The sequence below is a fragment of the Cricetulus griseus genome, chromosome 7, assembly GCF_003668045.3.
Source record: "Cricetulus griseus strain 17A/GY chromosome 7, alternate assembly CriGri-PICRH-1.0, whole genome shotgun sequence".
NCBI lineage: Eukaryota > Metazoa > Chordata > Mammalia > Rodentia > Cricetidae > Cricetulus > Cricetulus griseus.
Genome location: NC_048600.1, coordinates 290,630 through 305,264, shown reverse-complemented (window position 1 = coordinate 305,264; position 14,635 = coordinate 290,630). Strand labels below are relative to the sequence as shown.

Below are 14,635 nucleotides of genomic sequence, written 5' to 3'. Positions count from 1 at the left end.
CACTCATATGTGGAATTTAGACATAGAATAAGGGATTACCAGCCTACAATCCACACTGCCAGAGAAAGTAGTAAACAAAGGGGACCCTAAAAGAGACAAACTTTGTCCCCTGGAGAAGGGGAGAAAGGGTCACCATCCCCTGAGCAAATTGAGAGCATGGGAAGAGGGGGAAGTGAGCTATGAGAATGAGAAGGGAAGAAGAGGAAGAATGCAGAGGTCATGAGGGAGCAGAAAGGTTAAGTCAGGTGAAGATTAGAAGAAAGGGTGTGTGATAAGTAGGGTTTTAGTTGGGGGGATGGTAGGGGAGGAAGGGAGTGAGAAGGGAACTGGGATTGTCATGTAAATCAATCTTGTTTCTAATTCAAATAAAACAAACAAACAAAAAAGGTGGGAAGAAACTAAAAAAAAAAATCAGACACTGACCTCTATTGAAGCGCTGAGTGCACACACACTCACACATACACACACACACACACACAGTTCAAGCAACTGACTTACCAGTTTAAGAATTAGGAAATTTCCTTCTATGAGAATCACCAAATTGGGAGGAAGGACCATCAAGAGGAGGTGTCACAGAAGAACAGGGCACATGGGAAGAATAAACTCTAATGGCATACATGTACTGCAATGCTATAATAAACCTTTTACTTTTTAGGCAAAATTTGAAAACTACTTTAAATAAGAGAATGACAGTGTGAACTAAATCTAAATTGAACTAAATTCCATCCTCCACTTGGCAGCAAAATTTTCCCTCCTAACTATGTTATTCAAATATTTCCCAGGAACAGGCTGAGTGGGCTAGGCAAACTAGGAAGTGAAACCAAACATGATCACACTGAGAGAGCTGAGGGCAATGAAAGACACTTTGGAATTTGTTGGAGTGCTATTAAAATCTCATTTAAAAGTCCATTCCCTTGGCAACGTCAATGTAATCAGAGCAACACTGAGATTTCAAGAGGTAAGTCTTTAATTTGTTGTCTGATAACTGATCTAATTTTTATGCAAATTTATTTTTCTGTAGTGGGACTGGCAGCTATGAAAGGACAGCAGGGTGAAGATGTGCTTTCTGTGGTAGTAAATGAACTCTTAAAAACAATGGCAATCTGTACAGACTGGCTTTGGGGGAGTGGCTTTTGCTTCTCAGATAACAGCTATTTCTCTGAGCTGTTCTGCTGGGATATTATTGGATCTTTTATTCTACTACATCTATGTCAGGCATGGTAAGAATTAAAGTGAGATGATCCCCTTGTGCAAGGTATCATTAAACAAAACTCGCTACTGTAGGTTCTCCTTCTGACACAATTCTAAAGAGCACAGTCACTTCTCAGACTCTGCAATCATGCTACTTATTCTAGGAGGCTGGGTGTGGAAGAGGGCCTAGAAAAAACCAAAGGAATTCTCACTCACTGGCTTTAAACAGGGTTGAGTAAGTTTAAATATATGAAGGGCAACATTTCATGAACAATTCCTTAGCAACCTAAGTGAGATCCTCAAACTTAGCCCCTGTCAGTCACTACAAAAAGGCAAAGGAAACATGAATACCCTCCCACAAAGCAAGCCCACCGCTGTCAAAAGTATGAATAAAATCTAAAAGAGAAGGACACCTGCATAAAATAAGCAGTGACTAACAAACAAGTCTGAGTATGCCTGCATGTGAGCACACACATGTGAAATATGCAAATCACATGGTTAGTGTGTATTCAGTAAACACCTGACGGCCTATCCTGCCAGGGCACAGCCACTCCTAAGAAGCAGAGCCCATTGTACTGCCATTGTGTTAAAAGAGACTGGAGAGCCTGAGTCACACTTCAGTTGAAATGTTCTATCTGTAAACATGGGAAGACTTGGTGCTAGAGCAGGCCAATGGCATGTGAGACGGCTCAGTACGTAAAGGAGCCTGTTGCCAAGGCTGACGCCCTGAGTTCAAGCCCTGGGTCCTACATGGTAGAAGGAGAGAACCAACTCCTGAAAGTTGTCTTCTGCCTCCATATATGTACCATGACACACACCTATAAACACACACACACACACACACACACACACACACACACACACACACACACACACAGAGTCGGAAGTTTTTCTGTCTCGACTAGTCCAATGGGACAGGTTTCTCTCCTGCCCACCAGTCTCCATAGCTGCTTATTACGTAATCATTCTGAGGCTTAACATTAATTACAATTTTTTGGCCAATGGCTCAGGCATATTACCGACTAGCTCTCACAATTAACCCATATTTATTAATCTGTGTATCACCATGTGGCCATGATTTAGCAGGAATGTTCTAGTATCTTCTATGGCAGCTACATGGCGTCTTCTCTGCTCTGCCTTCTTTCTCTCCATAACTGTTTGGATTTCCTGCCTAGCTATATTCTATATGGCCATTGGTCAAAACAGCTTTATTCATCAACCAATAAAAGCAACAATATTCGCAGCATACAGAGGGACATCCCACATCACACACACACATGCGCATGCACCCCCCACACACATTTTTTAAAGAGAAGCAGACCAGTCCCTTGATGACCTTTCCTCTAGACACCTTCTCCTGTCTCTGTTTCTCCCCCTATCAAATATTATACTTTCATTTTAGAATTGTTTTGTTTCAATTCTTTTGACAGGAGAATTTGTTGAGCATTTGCTGAACTATAGGCTGAAGGGGACAAGGAAGCAAATTCATCTTGTGTCTCCCCTTACAACAACCAAAATAGTCAGGGAAGATGGGAAACACAAATGAGAAAGGAAAATGGAAAGAGAAGGCATAGATGACTAATTCTCAACACAGAATACTCTAAGGTACACAGGGTACTCTTTTCATGCAAACCATGCCCTTGACTTTAAGAATATCAGCTCAGGGGGGCTGGAGAGATGGCTCACAGTTAAGAGCACTGGCTGCTCTTCCAGAGGTCCTGAGTTCAATTCCCAGCAACCACATGGTGGCTCACAACCATCTGTAATGAGATCTGGTGCCCTCTTCTGGTGTGCAGATATACATGGAAGCAGAATGTTGTACACATAATAAATAAATAAAATCTTAAAAAAAAAGAATATCAGCTCAGAGAGAACATGCAATTTCAGCTGGAGGTTGGTGCTAGAGTGCTTAACTGGCATGCATAAGGTCCTGAGTTTGATCCCCAACCATAAAGGAAGAAGATGGTAAGAAAGACACGTGGCTGGGGAAGGATGTGAGCCCACTCCAACACCAAGTACTGAATACAGATTTGTCCTCAGTTTTGTTCTGTTCTGCTATAAGGTCTCATGTGGCCCAGCCTGGCCTGACACTCATCAGCTAGCCAATCTGACCCTGAATTTCTGACCCTCCTGATGGGGAATGTACTGTGCATGTTTATCTTATTGATTGTTAAATAAAGTTCTATTTGGCCAATGAAACAGCAAGTTAGACAGGACTAGGAGTCAAAGAGGATTCTGGGAAATGTAGTAGAGAATGGTGATCCAGGCAGGAAGTGACATAGCAAGGAGACTCATATTTAAGCAAAGGAAACAGGAAGTGTCCCCTTTTCTCCTCCGCTCTTCCTCCAGCAGCACCATGTGAACCACCGGCAAGAGAGGGTGCCAGCGAAAGGCATCCTCTGTAAGTCTTATAAAATATATAGGTTTATGATAATTAAGACTGAGCTAACTGATGAGGAATCCTAGTCATTGGCCAAGCAGCATCTGAACCTAATACAAGTCTCTCTGTGCATTAATTTGGGTCCTAACTCAGGCGGGCGGCTGGCGTAAAGCTCACATGTGGTGGTGGGGCTCGGCAGCTTTGGTGGAAAGATTTATCATAACAGCCTCCTGCCTCCTTCTCCCAAGAGCTGGGATAAAAGATTTAAGCCACCATGCCAAATTCGAAGCACAGTGTTTTCCCAACCATTGGTAGCTTCTCCTAAAACTATCAGAGTCCTGGCAGATGATGCACCTCAGTCTCTAGGGGTACCCAGGGGATGGAGGAGAAGATGCTATGGATGGGAAGAATGAGGCATCGTGGTCCTGAGCAAGGAAATGTGTCCAAATGCTGTATATCTGTGAACAAGTATGTTAGTAAAGACATTTGGGGCTTCGGATTCCAGGATATTGTTCATGTTTGACTCAACTTGGAAAAGATACTCATAGAATCTGAAAGAATTAAGGGATATTTTAAGAAATGTTGAAAGTATGGGCTTCAAATGGCTTTATCTACAGTGGGAGTCTGCATAGCCTGCTGTTTCATGCCAGATCGAGTAATTAACATAACTGAGGTTCTTTGCCTTAGGGTCTGGCACACCTAGCTTTTAACTGAAAAGTACTAGCATAATATTGCTCCCAAGAAGGAAATACACATGCAAAGGCAGTAGACAGGTAGTCCATGGGATAACTAAGAAAGGATGGCAAGAGGGAATCACGGTGAACCTACGATCCACACATTTACACATTTTCCAGCAGCTGTTCCCGGACTCTGCAGTTTTTCAGGAATTCATCGTAAGGTCTTGGTGTCACACTAGCCATGAAAGAGAGCCAGGATGTAAGGACAAATGACGAGCCTTATTTGGGCCACAGGGGCAGTAATGGAGAAGAATGAGGGCTTATGCTTACATGAACTGCAAAAGGCAAAGTTTGCAAGGCTTGTGGACTTTCAAGATACAGAAGATTAACCGGCAGATAAAAAAGCCAAACAGAGTCCAGGGCAGGGGTGTGTGTCTGTGTGTGCATGTGTTTGCTAGACTGTTCATTTCTACTAAAGGCTCTGGGATGTTGGATAAGCTTAGCCTCCTCCATAAAGCAATCCATTTACCAGACTGCTCTTCAAAGAATCCCATTTAGAGACAGGCAACTTAAATTTTATTTATGACAACTTAGTGGCTGATTGCTTACATAGTGGTACACATATGTAACTCCAGCAGGTGGGAAATAGACACAGGAAAATCATGGGCTCCAGGCTAGCCTGGGCTACACAGTAAGACCCTGTCTAAATGAAAAAACAACCCCCACAACTCCTGACATTTATGTTATAGGATACACACACACACACACACACACACACACACACACACACACACACACGAGAGAGAGAGAGAGAGAGAGAGAGAGAGAGGCAGAGAGAGACAGAGAGAGACAGAGAGAAAGAGAGAGACAGAGAGAAAGAGAGAAAGAGAGAGACAGAGAGACAGAGAATCAGAGACAGAGACAGATCACTCTATAAAGCACTCCCAGAAAAAAATGTCTACTTGGCCACCAGACTGGAGGCAAACAGGAGGACTGGACGTAATCAAGACTTATTTCTGAGTAACTCCCAGCATCCCTGCTGGTGCAGGTGCTCAGTGCCTTCCTGATTATGAATCGCCATCAAAACCCACAGAGGTGCAATTTTCATTTTACTTAACTTTAAAAAACTGGCTTCTCTCAAACCCAGCTGACTAACATGTCCTAAACTACTGATCATAGAAATAGTGAACGTATTTAGTTCATTGACATCAAGAGTAACAAGAATTTTAGAGGAGGTGTTTTCTGTTTCTCTACGTATCAATGTTCTTTGGTAGCTCTGAGGTAGGGACTGTACCCTTGGATGATGTGGTTTTGAAGTGCTTGTTTTCTTTTGTTGCACAGAATTTATCTGTTATGTGTATACTTGGCGCTTATTCTGTTGACTGTCTGTCTCCATCTGCTAGAGGGTGTGCCCCACGTGTGAGCATGCCCACAGAGAGGATTCTCTCAGTGAAAATCACTGAGTTGCCCACCACCAAGTTCAGTCAATAAATATTTGGTGGGGTAAATCACAGCCCTGTGCCCTTCCACTGTGTTTTCTTTAGTATACATGTCACAATCTCCACGATCCAACTTAATTTTGAACTATGACTTCTATCTATCTACCTACCCTAAAGAAATTCCTCTGGGAGCTGACCAAGGCTCCCAGGGTCTCCAGGTGACTTCCCTGGCTACCTGTCTGAGTGAGGAGTTGTAGAGGTTCATCGCCTGCTGCCCTATTCTGGTTTCTGGGTTTCCCTCTCTCACTTCCTGTTGGTAGCATGTGCCCTAGTTCCCATTTCCTTTTGGTATTTTGACCCCAGGTACCTGAGTTTCACATCTGTTGTTTTCATTGTTTGAAACCTTTGTTTTGATGATTAAACCTGGACAACGATCTAAGCCTGTCTTTCTCCACAGGGCAGCCAGCTGCATAACTTAACATTAAAAGTAGATATTTTAACTGGCTTTTCCTGTCAAAGCCATTGTTCTTCTTTGTCTCTGTCACAAAGCCCAACCAGTGCCCTGGTTGATGGATAATCATAATGGCCAACTCTGTGTCATCTTTTTCGGGTCTGCTAGATTAAGTTCTCATGAATTACTACATAATCAAATCCAAGAAGAAACTGTTACACTGCAAACTCATATTGTGAATGACATGAAAACTCCAATCTTACCAAGAGGTGTATTTCATTTAAGTAACTGATGTTACAACTTTTCATTTGATACCACAACACATTCTAGAAAAAAATATTGTGATGCTTGCTTTATGAAATGTAGATGGCACAAAAATGCAGGCTGCAACTTTTTAAGCCCTGGATTCACAGGTCAGTAATTGCAAGCACATCTAGCATGTAAATAAGGCAGCAGGCCTTAAGGGAGGTGCCCAAGACTAAGCAGTTGATGACTCTCCTCTCATGAATGATGATTGAATCAGCTAGACTGAAAATAAATTTGAAGGGCACACAGCTGGCACATAGCAATAATGTGATGTGTTTCCCCTTTGTACAAATGGCTTTGTGAGCAGGACTGCAATCCAGCAAGCAGGACTACAATCCAGAGAGTGCATCTCTCCTCTGCAACCAGAGGCTTTTAGTGTCCTGGGACACCTCTTCTGGGTTCCTATGCTTTTACAGGTACCATAAGCTGTACAGTGACTTCTTGGTTTAATTTGATGAGAAACAGATCTTTAAAGTAAATGATCTGTATGAACCACTTGCTCTAAAATTGGAGAGCATTTACTAATGGAGCTTCCCTAGCCAGATTTAAGGGCCAGACAAGGGCAGGGCCAGAACTCTGTGCCTTACCACTGAGTATGGGCAGCTTGTTTGCTTTCAGTGTAGTACAACTTAATATTTTAATTTTTTATTATGGGAAACTCCAAACACACACAAAAGCAGAGTGAGCCCACAGCAGAGCCCATCAGTGACGTAATAATACAATACCCACCCTCTCCGGGTCATCTGAATGACATTCTAGATGGTTTATATCTTATTGCAATATACCTTAAGTAGACTCTGACAAATATAACCAAAGCATCATAAACACCCCAGTGGTTTGCCAAAGATACTTAACTAACCTTCTGAAGCAAACAAAAGCCCTGACTTTAGGATCTCTACTACATGGTGTGAAACATTCCCACTAAGGCTAATTTCAAACCACTAAAAAAAAAAACACAGTTGAGATGTACATGACAAATGTGTCAACCTTATATAATACTTCAACTCTAAGATACTGGGCATAAGATCTCTCTGTGTGTGTGTGTGTGTGTATGTGTGTGTGTGTGTGTGTGTGTGTGTGTGTGTGCGCGCGCGCGCGCGCATGTACATGCATGTGTACATGCATCTCATGGAGGCAAGAGGTCCATGTCAGATGTGTCCTATCACTTTCCACCTCAGACAAGCTCTCCCACTGAACGTGGAGAGCTGGGCAGTAAGGCCCTGTTTCCATCCCCCTAGCGCTGGGATAACAGGCATTCACAGTGCACAGCATTTCCGTGGCACCAGGATCACAGGCATGCATACTGCACAGTTCTTACATGGTGCTGGGATCTGCTTCAGGTTTCTATGCTAAAACTTGATGAGGTTATCTCCTCTGCCCCAGGCACAAAGATTCTTGAGAACACAGGTAATTGCAAATTACAGTAAAACTGGGAAGGGATGAATGTGCACTACTTTTACTACTTCACATATTTTTATAACTTAGTTTTCCTAATTTTTTTTATTTTATGTGTATGGGTATTCTGCCTGCATATATGTCTGTGCACCATGTGCCCAAGGTCAGAAGAAGGCAGTGGAGCCCCTGAAACTGGAGTTAGGGATGGTTGTGAACTTCCATGTGGGTGCTGGGAATTGAACCTAGGTCCTCTGGAAGATCAGTTGGCGTTCTTAGCCACTGAGCCATCTCTCTAGCCCTGTAACTTAGTTTTTAAATGATTGTTTAACAAGTGGCTTACAAAATTCCTAAAATCTTAGGAAATTAACTTTATAAGCCAGTGCATGTTAGCATTAACATACCCCGACTCACACCAAAATAACTAGTAATTTTTGTCTACATTCCTCTGACATCTCTGTCCTTTCCACCTCTCTGCAGTAGAGGATTTAAGCAGGAAAGAGAAATCTGCTTTGGGAAGCTACACCAAGGTGGAGGCGTCCTACCTGGCTGGGTGGCGCTTCCTGTTTTAACAGCCTGCTCTTTCACGATTCTGGGGGTGATATGAGATGCTCTCATTAGTGTTCACCTTCATGTCACCAGGGAATTACAGTCATGCTTTTATCTAAGGAGCAGGAGGAGGGAGTTGGAAGAGGGAAAACACATCCACTCTGGACACATGAGCATATAAGCCGTTAATGCATCTGAAGTTGAAGAAGATGGGCTGTGATGTGAGTTTGCAAGAATCAGTCATCATGTTTGCCTCTCAGAACCCGCCATGGTGCATCAGAAGCAGTGGGGCAAATGCAGGTGGCAGAGCAGAAATGACCTCCAGCTTGGATGAGGTCACATGACTCCACTGTCCAACCAACCAAACTTTTTATTGTGGAATTTATTTTTTTTATTTTAATTAGAAAGAAAATTATTTTACATGTCAACCTCAGGTCCCTTCCCCTTCCCTTCTCCCCTGCCCCCCAACTAACACCCTACCTATCCCATACCCTTTCTGCTCCCAAGGGAGGGTGAGTCCTTCCATGGGGGGGTGTCTTCAAAGTCTGTCATATTCTTTGGGATAGGGCCTAGGCCAACCCCCTTGCGTCTAGGCTCAGGGAGTATCCCTCCATGTGGGATGGGCTCCCAAAGTCCATTCCTATGCTAGGGATAAGTACTGATCCACTACAAGAGGTCCCATATATTTCCAAGGTTTCATCACTGACACCCACATTCAGGTATCAGTCTGGGGACCAAGAGCTCTCCCTTGTTCAGGTCAGCTGTTTCTGTGGGTTTCACCAGCCTGGTGTGGACCCATTTGCTCATCAGTCCTCCTTCCTGCAACTGGATTCCAGTTCAGTTCAAGGTTTAGCTGTGGGTGTCTGCTTCTACTTCCACCAGCTGTTGGATGAAGGCTATACGATGGCATATGAATTAATCATCAATCTCATTATCAGGGGAGGGCATTTAAGGTAGTCTCTCCTCTGTTGCTTAGATTGTTAGTTGGTTTCATCTTTGTAGCTCTCCAGACATTTCCCTAGTGCCTGATTTCTCTTTAAACTTATAATGTCTCCCTCTATTATAGTATCTCTTATCTTGCTCTCTTCTGTTCTTCCCTCAACTCAACCTCCCTGCCCCATCATGTCTTCCTCACCTCTCCTCTTCTTCTTTTCTCATTCTCCTAGTTCCCTCCCCTCCTCCCCATGCTCCCAATTTTCTCAGGAGATCTTGTCCCTTTCCACTTCTCATTGTTTACTAGCTTTTCTGGCACAGTAGTGGATTGTAGGTTGGTAATCCTTTACTCCATGTCTAAAATCCACATATGAGTGAATACACAGAAATTTATTTTTTTTCTTTTAAAAACTGTACTAGGAAGATTTATGCTCAATCTACTTGATCACTGGGCTGTTCTTAAGTTGAACATTCATAATGTCACTGGCTTAAAAAGGCAGGAAACCTCTTTTATTATACATGCATTGCAAAATTTAATTATTATAGGAAAGATATTAGTGGACAGTTAGGTTTTTTTTATAGTTTGCTGACATTAGGCATATTTTTACATAACATGTTGACTGAATTCCTGGTTTCCCAACTGCCTTGGGAAACCACATACCATTTGGGTAGGCAAACAGTATGGTGGGGAAGAAAGGGGGCTCCAGAGCTCAGGGGCCTGTGTCTGTCTCTTTCTTCTGGGTTTGTGTTGTGCAGGGTACATTGGGTGGGTCCTCTGAGATTACCCATAAAAACAGGGCAGCACCTGCCATTATCCTTCATGAAACTGTCATAGTCCACTGTGATTGTGTCTCTCAGGGTGGCTTTGAAACAGAGGCATACCATTCCCTGTAAATGCAGGAATGATGTGCTGCATCATCACACAACAAAGAAATCTATTGCTTTGGTCCTGAATATGGGAGGAGAATAAATTAAAACACTCAAAAGGAAAAAGAGGGAAAGAGGAATGGTGCAGAGACTGGATGATAATCATAGCCAACAAAACAAACCAGGAGGAATGTCAAGGCAGTACCATGCTAGAACTGGGTAACCTGAAGGATGGATGGCAGGGGGTTGCAAAGGAGTTCTGAAACATTCCTGTTGCATTAAATAATAAAATTAAAAGGCAAGATTTAATACGTGATTTCCTCTTCCAATAAAGCTGCAGAATAATCTAATGAAATGATAGTTATTCTGTTTACACTCCCCCAAGACACTATCAAAGCTCTACATTCTCAGCATTGCACTCTACCTTGCCAAAGCCAATGGATCATTAAGATCCCACGACAAACACCTGTCACATCACACCATACACCACGGACATCACTAAGGGACTGAGGTCTCTTCGTGCTCCAGGAGAAACGAGGAGAGCTTGATTTACCCAAAAAATATCAGTCTACAAACCACACTACTGTTCTACGGGAGAGCATCAAAGAGGCTTAGCCTAGGTAACACGTGTTCTGAGATATTATTAACATTATAATTTTTATTACAAGAAAATGACAATTACAGGGCTTGGAGACAAGGTTTGTATTTTTTTTTTTAATCTTTGAATAGTCTAGGGCAATCCTGAGAAGGGTTTTTATCAATCTGAGACCTTAATACGACTTTGTAGTAGCTGACGAAAACAACAGCTGTTGAGCCTGGCAAATCCAAATGAGATTATGAAACACAGAGAACATTTCAGACCCCAGCACAGGGACCCATACAACACCAAATAAAAATCTTATGAGGGAAAGAAACATTTTGTTTAAAAATATTTTTTTAAAGATGTACCAAGGACTTAACTTCCTTTCTTCCACGTTTCCAGTCAAACTCCACAGCACACGGTCCCTGCATAACCTTACACTTATTCTCCACAAGCACACAGAGATTTCAAACATCACAGCTTGCTTGCTACCTCAACAGCAAGGTCATAACAGAGCAACCTTTCTTTACACAGACTGTTAAGTAATGAGACTGGCCAAGTCAAAAACTTTGTTACCTCTCAAGTACACTGGAAAAAGGCCAAAGTTTAAGACATGCTAACAAATAAGATGAAAAAAAATGTTAACCTTCCAGTCATAAGTTTCTTTGAGCACCCTAACACCTATGCACACTAATTATCGTACTGACACCCATGAAGACAATTAGCCTCAAACACTTCTCATGGTTATTTATAACCTCCATACCTCAATGTATACACTAACAAAAATGACCATGTTTGACTTCCTCATCTGTGGGACAATGATAAAATTCATGGGCTATTCTGCTCTGATCCTGGGGCCTAGTAATAATTTTTTCTATCATTGGAGAGATGGCTTGGCAGTTAAAGAGTACTTGCTACTCTTGCAAATTACCCAGGTTTGTTTCCCAGAATCCATATGGTGGTTCACAACCATGTATGACTCTAGTTCCAGAGGATCCAACACCTGGTTCTGAGATCTGCAGGCACCAGGCATGTTCAAAGTACATTTACATGCAGGCAAAACATATACACTTAAATCAATAAGTCTAAAAGTCTTTTATAAATCCATAAATCCAATGTATCTGTATTATTCCCATGCAAGCCTAATTTCACAGCAGTGATTTGGTTCCACTTTCACAACAGCAAGGACAAAGTCTGTTAAAGTCTAGTTGCTGAACTGACACATGTCCATCAAAAGACAAGTTAGAGATTTCCCTTCTAGCTCCTCCCAGGTAGACAGATGAACAAAGTCCTATGTGAGGACCCAGCCCTAAGAAGCCATTGAGGGGAGGCAGAAATCGTGGATAAACTTGGTGCAGTCAAAGCATTGGAGTATTTTATGATTAGATGATAAAATGTGGGAATCCCTGTGTTTCCTAGCAATTAACTGAACGCTGACAACACCCCCATGGAGTTTTCTTACATAACACAACCAGTAAAAATGACATAGTATAACTAACACCCATGTGACTACTGAAAAGACATGAATCAGCACAAGACACCCCAAGTCCCAGGTAGAGGACAGCTGACAGAGGGACTGTTCTGTAACCCTGAGACTCATAGCAGCTACAGAGGAGGCAAGAGATGAGCTACTGTGGGGACTATGCCCCAGAGTTCACAAGCTTGCCAGAGCAGAGGACTCTCCTGGCCTAAAGGTGGGCATGGGTTCAAGGACAAGAATCAACCTGGAGGTCATGAAAGTAAGGCAGGTTCAAAGCCAGTATCCTTGTTCAGTCCCATCTCTTGAGTATGCAGCAACAGCTACTTTATACCCAAGTTTCACATGTCCCTGTAACATTAGCCTCTTTTAAAGGTTACCGCTAAAGACTACATTCCACAAACTTAGATGATTATCAATGTTAGGAAAGTGGTTACTGAAATTATCTGTAGTCACTTCTCTTATCATTTAGGTGCCTATCCCTGGCTGCCTTCCAAGTCCCCAAATAGCCAAAGACAACAATGAACAACTGTGCTTCCTATCTTCCAAAAGTGGTGGGCACATGCTGCACCACTGCTTACCGATTGAGAGAGATCCAGCGCTCTGTAAAACTGACCAACATTCCCAACCTGTTTTGTTTGAAATGGGGCCTTGTGTAGCCCAGACAAGCCTGTAAGTGCATGTGTAGCTGAAGATAACACCCTGAACCTGTAATCCTGCCTATACTTCCCATGTGTTGGCATTACAGGCATGCCTACTATACCAATTTCAACGTACCAATGGAAGAGTTCCGGTACTGTCAACCCTTTTCCAATCAGTACCCAAATGAGCTACTTTGGACACACAGCACAGTAGATGCCCACAAGGAGGCTGAAAATGAACTCATCCATCCTACCATCATCAACCTTAACATTATCCAAGACAGGCAGCCTCTCAGGATGCCAGCTTCATCGTTAATCAAACCAGGAATAATTCCTGCTGGCCTAGTTTCTACTTCCACACTGATGACAACATCAAAGCAATGGCATCTCCCTCCACCCACAAGGTATCAGGGAATGGTGGCCTATGGCAAAGGAGGCTGCTCACAAATATACCTTCTGTTCTTCTGGGCCACAGAACCAGCCAATCTCACCTTCCGTATCCTAGCTCCCAGAAGACAACAAGCCATCCTGACTGCAGAGCTTCCTTATCTCAGCAAACTGCACCTGTGGGAGTCTACTCTATTCTCCACTTTCTTTAGACCTCTTCTCATCAACTGAACTGTGAGAAGACAGTCTCTGGAAGAACAGCATAGCACTGGACCACCTCTGAAAGATGACAAAATGTGGGAGTTTTTTTTTCTGTTTTTCGAGACAGGGTTTCTCTGTGTAGCTTTGGAGCCTGTCCTGGCACTCACTCTGGAGACCAGGCTGGCCTTGAACTCACAGCGATCTGCCTGCCTCTGCCTCCCAAGTGCTGGGATTAAAGACGTGTGCCACCAACGCCTAGCCAAAATGTGGAACTTATACTAACAATGTTAAATGTCACTAAGCACAGTTGACAATAATCATAATAGGATTCTTCTGATAAAAGAGATTAATCCATCTAAGGTCCCCCCCCCCAAATTTCTCTGTTATTAGTCTCTCCTATTCCATCCCATCTGGGTCTCTCAGGATGACTTTCCTTTACCTCCAGCACAGCCACATTGCTGCCACTGTAGCTTGCCCACACAAACCTTGCATCATGTTCTGCTCCCTTTTTGTCCTGGGACCATCCTTTGGAAAGCCATGTGCTGGGAACCAGGTTAAAGAGGAGGTTCCAAGCACAGCTCAAGCTGAGCCTGGGCCAGAGTCAGCATGGACACTCCAGATCCCACCCCAGTGCCTGCCTTTCTCAAGCCACAGAGTGGGCTTGGACATACAATGCACTGTTGTATGTTTAAGATGTAGTGTGCCAAAGACTCCAAACACACCTTCATGTCCTTGTTGGAACCATCAAAACAACTAATGAATTCAAGGTCACTGGGTGAGAAGGAGCCCTAGAGGCAAAGAAGCAGGACTAGACGGAGTTTGAGTTCTCTCACATCACAGAGCAAGCAGCAAACCCATACAGCAGTTCAAGACTAGTACAGTCCCTGTACTAGTACAGAGGGACTGTACTAATCTTGAGTAAGTGTGGTTCAAGCATAATTGAGTTATTACATCACTCTAGGTTTAACACTCTTAACCCTCTTGCTTCTAGCAGTGTTTCTAGTAATTAATTTTTGTTACACATAAGCATTTATCTTACCATTGTGCTTTCATTTTCATTTGTAACCAAGCTAATAAAATGCACATGTGGTTTGGTCTGCAATGGATGAACCATGACTTTAGAACCTAAAATACAGCATTGAGTTATTTCATATTGTACATGCC

The 14,635-nt window shown here is 42.9% G+C and overlaps 1 protein-coding gene across 1 annotated transcript in view; it reads right to left on the bottom strand.

The window, feature by feature from the left end:
* The window catches only part of Lrrc8b (leucine rich repeat containing 8 VRAC subunit B), a 63,684-nt gene that overhangs the window by 34,762 nt on the left and 14,287 nt on the right, over positions 1 to 14,635 (bottom strand). The gene's annotated exons all lie outside the window — the stretch shown is intronic.